The following is a 5,972-nucleotide window of genomic DNA, read 5'->3' as shown; positions in this document are numbered from 1 at the left end:
GCTGGTGGACGCGCTGGTGGCAGTTCCTCGCGCTTTCCTTTCTCTCCTTTTCTCCAACAACAAACAGGAAAGACGTCAGGCGTCGGGTGGCGCGGCGACGCTCGACTTCCGCCCGGCAGTTCGTCCGCGGAGGCGGCCGCGGTGGGACGCAATGAGGGTTAGAGCTGGACCTGAGCCCCGCCCTGGCCGCATGCTCCCTGCAGCCTCCCCTAGCTCTCCCCGGCGAGCGCCCCGTAGCGGCTTGGCGGGCGGGCTGCGAGCAGAGCCTCGTGGAGGCCTCGGGCCAGCGCATCTCGTAGTTGGCGGGGGGGGGGGGGCGGTGTCGTGTTCCGAAAGGCCCCTGAGGGGAGTTGAAGAGGCCTGAGTGCGGGCGCCCCTTCCCATACTCCCGTTCCGCCGAGGCCTCGGCAGCCGTTAACGGAGAAGGGAAGCTCGGAAGAACGTTGGGAGGAGGCTCCCTCCGCCCGTGCCACAGAGGACGCGAGCAGCCGCCACACCCCGTGGGGAGGGCGAGTCGCTCGGGCGGGTGGATAGGCCCTGCAAACCCCAGTGGGGTTTATAACTACCCGAGGGGAAGGAAGGAGAGAAAAACCAAGATAGACAACGCTGAACGCCCTCAGAGTAGAATTGAAGGGCTGCTTTCTCCCATAATAAGGTGCAGCGGAGTCAGAGCCGACTCGTAGCTGACCCTGGTGCGGTTTTCAGAGGCTATAAAAAAGAGTGACCATCTTTGTCCCATGGACCAGCTGATGGATTCAAAAGGTGTGTGTCTAGGTGAGCAGCGTGGCTCCTTACCCACTGTGATGGGTATGATTCATAGCTGTCCCCTGTGCCACCTTCATCTCTGACGCTTAAGTGCATTGTTATAGCCTCTGTGTCAGTCCATCCGGCTGAAGGTCGTCAGCCCTCCTCTCCTTTCCAAACATGATGTCCCTCTCCAAGGAATAGCCTCTCCTGGCAACATGCCCACAGTATGTGAGAGAAGAAAGCTTCCTCATCTTTGCCTCCCAGGAGCATTTTGGCTGAACTTTTTCCAAGACTTACGTTTGTTTTTACAGTCCACGGAATCTTTAGTACTCTTCTCCAACACCACAACACAAAGGCTGACATTTTTATTCACTGTCCAACTCTCAGATGCATAGCAAGTGACTGAAAAGCCTATAGTCTGACTCGCCTCACCTTAGTCCTCAAATTTACACCATTGCTCTACTGTAATTTGAAGTGTTCTTACAGCATTTTATCAAAGCATCACCTGATCTAACTGCTGGTACCACAGGTGTTGATTGTGGATCCAAGTTCAATCTTTTCTCCAGCTATCATGATGTTGCTCATCTGTTCAGTGATGATGATTTTGTTTTCTTGATGTTAAAATGCAGTCCATATTGAACTTCTTAATGTAAAGGGCAAAGGAAGTAGCTTGATAGGATTATCCAATATGCAATATAAACATTAGTATATTAATGTTTACTAACAAGGGATTCTACTTTTGCAAGTGTTAAGCACCAAAGAGTGAACTATGACTCACAGCAACCTTATAAATAACACATCTGAACCTTGCACTGTTCTGCACCTTCCCCACAATCTCTGTCAAAAAAATGATAGTCACTGTAGCAGTCCACCTTGCTGAAGATGCTCCTCTACCTTTTCCAAGATGTTAGTTCCTTGCTTCAAAGTTGGTACCTCTTGAATATATGCCAAAGTAAATGAGACAGCGTTTCACCAGCCTTGCATTCAAGTATCATTCTTGTAACATTTCAAGTATTCTTGTATCGTTCAAGTAACATTTCCTTCAAGATAGATTTGTTTATTCTTTTGGCACTCCATGGAATATTCAATACTCTTCTCCAATACCATAATTCAAAGACATCAATAATTCTTCTGCCATCCTTATTCACTGTCCAACTTTCAGATGCATAGGAAACTATTGAAAAGGCAATGGCTTGGATGACATGTGCCTTAATCTTTAACTGACATCTTTGCTTTTTAGCACTTTAAAGAGATCCTGAACAGCATACTTTCCCAATACAACATGTCTTTTGATGTCTTGACTTTTGATTGTGGATCAAGTAAAATGAAATCCTTAACCACTTCACCCCATTCTCCATTTATCATGATGTTTCCTATTGTTGTTGTTGATTGCCATCGAGTTGAGCCAAGCACGACTCATAGCGATCCATGAACAAAAGGCCTGGAGCCCTTTCACAACCATATCCATTTATCAAAGTTCATAGAGTTTCCAGAGGCGTGCTGTTTAGGAAGTGGATACTACTCTTGCTTCCAATTGGTCCAGTAATAAGTAAGCACAAATAATTTGTTGCTTTTCTTACTTAAGAACTAAAACCTGCAGAATTGATGGATTGGAAGAAACACATATCACTGCTTTGTCTGAAGTGGGGTGAAGGTGCCTCTTCTGCATCTCAATCTCCTGGATGTTCTTTAAAAATCTGGATTTTGAATAGGCTATGTGGCACCAACATGAGAATGAAATGTTCTGGTGGTAAGGAAGGAGCCTGTTCACAAAACATGCGTTGGGTAAGACGTGGTGCTGCTAACCTGCAAGAGTCGTGTGTCACGTATCTTGCTGTTAAGGAGATCAGTTCTGCCAGCCACTCCTGGAGAGATTCCAGTCTGTTAAAGAATTAAAGTCTCAAAAACCGATGGAGAGTGGCCATGAAGCAGGCAAAAAGTGAACATGTGGGTGCTGCTTTATTGTGCTTATTGGCCAGTAGTCTTCATTTGAGCCTAAGCCGACTGTGAGCCTGCCTGCTTTTCTATTATCCCCATCTGGAGTGTAAATAAATTGCATAACCCCAAACCAAACCAAACCAAAAAGCCCCTGATGGAGGGGGACGGGGGACTCTGGTGGCCTGGTAGCAAAGAAGCTGCACTGCAATCCCAAAGGTGCACCAGATGCTCTGCTGGAAAAGGAGGGGCAATTTCCTCTGGTGCCAGTCGGATCCAATTTGATGGCACCCTACAAGAAAAGGGAGGGAGGAATATAGAAATTTTTTTTAAGCCCCTGATGTCTTAGAAGTATCAGAAGAAGAAAACAAAAATAATCCCATGGACACAATAAAAACAATTCGTCACAGGCCTTCTTGCGGGCAAGCCATGATCAACTTTTAAAATTCCCTATGATTCCTACCTAACTCAGGGATTTGCAAAAATAAGGCACAGATTTCTCAAATCAATACATAGATTGAAAGAAAAGAAAACTGTGGCCCAAAAAGGTGGATGATCAATTTTTAAGTTATTTTAGACGTTTCCTTAAAACAAGGTGTATTTTAATAGCTGGACATGTCTGTCTCATCAAATCTAAAATACTTTTCTGCTTCAAAGGATTGCTTTATCCAGTTTTTGTTTTTACTTACACACACACACTGTTGCAGACTTTGTCATTTTTAACAACCGATCACTTAGCAAAAACAAAGACCCACAAATCCATTATTTGCTTTTAAATAATTTTTTATACGTGCCTAATCTAAGAAAGGAATAAACAAATACGTGCTTTTTCATCTCATAATAAAACCCAAAATAATCTCAGCAGACACTGGACTATCATAATATATGCAATTTGGCATTGTCACATGTATCTGCCACAACGAGTTGATAACATTTTATTTCCCTTCAAGTGTTGACAGTGCTATTGTCTGACATTTCAAATTTAAATCAGTCCCTACAGCAAGTGTGTGCTAATCTTGAAACACAGACAGTGCAGAGACACGAATTTTATATAGTAAGTTAGAAGGATAGCTTCAAATAACTTTTCCCTTCCTCCTTCAAAATAAAATATTGGTTAAAATATCTGTTGATGCTGTGATCTGGATTATGCAAAAAGCAAACAAACCTCAAACAGTACAAAACAATTTCTCAATCCTGATGAAACACATAATAATTGGGGGAACCAGTCATGAACACCTTGAAATTTAAATAATACTGTAATATCTAAGAAACTCATGAAACAGCTTTTTTTTCCTGGAATACTTTCATATTGTTTTTTATTAAATTTTATTAATGAACATTTACAGAGATTTTGGATTTCCATTCATTCATTGTTGCACTATTTTCTCTATCCTCCCCACCCCTCCCCCAAAACGCAGCTCTTTTCAAAGAAAGATGTAGAATTTAATCCCAAATTAAATGGGTGGTGGAGTTGGGAAACACAAGTTAACACAAGATCACTTCTAAATGGAACAGTCCTGAAACAAAACTCAAAAACTTATTCATAGCCTTCGAGTCAGGATGCACTCAGCTGTCCTGCCAACAGGTTTTCAGGAGACTGTAAATCACAAATGAGGAGAGATTGCCCATCTATTTCCTGGGAAAGATGATGGGTTTGAACAACCAGAGAAGCGCCCCTTTGGAGTTAGGAGCACAACCTCCTACAGACTACACCACCAGAGCTCCCCTAAACCAGGAAGGATTTAAATTGGGTTGAAAAACTAAAAAAAATAATTGAAGTAAAAATCTGGAAAGAATAGAGAAAGCAAAATGCAACAGTATAAAATAGGCATAAGGAGAGCGAATATAATTTTTCTAAAAGGATAAGAAGTCTCAGGTTGACATGACAGTTAAGCACTGAGCTATTAAGCAACAAGTTGATGGGACAGTCAATCCACACAGAAGCACACCTTGAAAGTCTGGAGCTCTTCCCCAAAATCAGCCATTAAAAACCCCAGTGAAACAAAGTCTACGCTGATGCACATGGAGCCATTATTAGAACCAACTGTTAAATGAGCCTGTGTTTAGGCTAAAGACTTAAAACTTCCATAGGCAATGCAAAGTCAATGAAGATTTTTTAATAAGTAAATCATCAGAGACAAGCAATGACAGATCCATGGTCTGCAGGACATTTAAGAGACTCTAGTCTCTATGACTTTGTTTCCTCATCTGTAAAATAGAAATAGCCTTCATCCTTCCCCCTAGCCAATCCAGCTCAGGTGAAGATAGTTTTACAATTTTATTTTTCATGGTGGTGGTTGTTAGTTCTTTGCACTGGACTAAGGCAAAAGAAAAGGAAGGAAGGAAGGAAGGAAGGAAGGAACGAAGGAAGGAAGGAAGGAAGGAACGAAGGAAGGAACGAACGAAGGTAAAGAAGCTTTATTAGGGAGGCTCCTGGGCAGGATGCCTTAATCTACAGAGAGACAGACCAGTGGAAAACCAGGCCCTAAGTTAATTAGGGCAGGTTTTTATAGTAAGGGTCTTTAGGGAGGAAAGGGAGAGACATTCCGTGGTGGTTTAGCCAGGTGGATGGTCTTTTAGGGAGGGAAAGGAGGGGTACACCTCAGTAGTTTTGTTAGATGAGGGAGGCTCTTCACTCCCTTTGTTGGCATGTTGATATTCCTTGAATCCTTCCCTCTCCCTTTGACCCTGGTAGGGGCCTGACAGTTGCGTTCTGTCAAATCAAATCTGACTGGCACAGGAGGAGATTGTCCCCCCTTCTCCAGCAGAGCATCTGGTGGATTCCAACCACAGTTTTACAATTTTTATTAAACTGAAATCTATCTTTAATCCAACAATAATATGTGTAGAAATTTACCTTAAGGAAATAAATGTTGGAGGATGGAAGACAAACACTAGATCATTTATAACAACTTTGGGTCTTTTTTCTTTTAATTTAAATTATCAGGACCTTCTTGCCATGAAATAACATGCAGTGCTTGAAAATAAATATGTTCCTTGACATCAGATAAGATTTCTTGACATCAAACCTATCCAAGATACATTATTGTGAGAAAGAAACGTTAATGTTAAAAACAAAACTCAGGGGGGCGAGAAAAAACAAAAACAAAAAACCTCAGTGAAATGTGAACCTATGCTTTAAGCAGTTATCCCGTGTGTGTGTGTGTGTGTGTGTGTGTGTGTGTGTGTGTGTGTAAGTGTATATCATTTTTTGTGGGTTTTTTAGTTTGTTATTTTAGTTAGCCCCTGTTGTTGTTGTTATTATGTGCCGTCGAGTCCTTTGTGACTCA

The 5,972-nt window shown here is 42.4% G+C and overlaps 1 pseudogene; it reads right to left on the bottom strand.

Annotated features, from left to right (window-relative positions):
• Window positions 1-209: 209 nt before the first annotated feature.
• The window catches only part of LOC102855759, a 9,823-nt pseudogene continuing 4,060 nt past the window's right edge, over window positions 210-5,972 (bottom strand).

The sequence above is a fragment of the Elephantulus edwardii genome, unplaced genomic scaffold (genome assembly GCF_000299155.1).
Source record: "Elephantulus edwardii isolate Elephantulus edwardi_28Jun2011 unplaced genomic scaffold, EleEdw1.0 scaffold00060, whole genome shotgun sequence".
NCBI lineage: Eukaryota > Metazoa > Chordata > Mammalia > Macroscelidea > Macroscelididae > Elephantulus > Elephantulus edwardii.
Note: the sequence above shows the minus strand (reverse complement) of the source record. Positions and strands in the feature narration are given on the sequence as shown.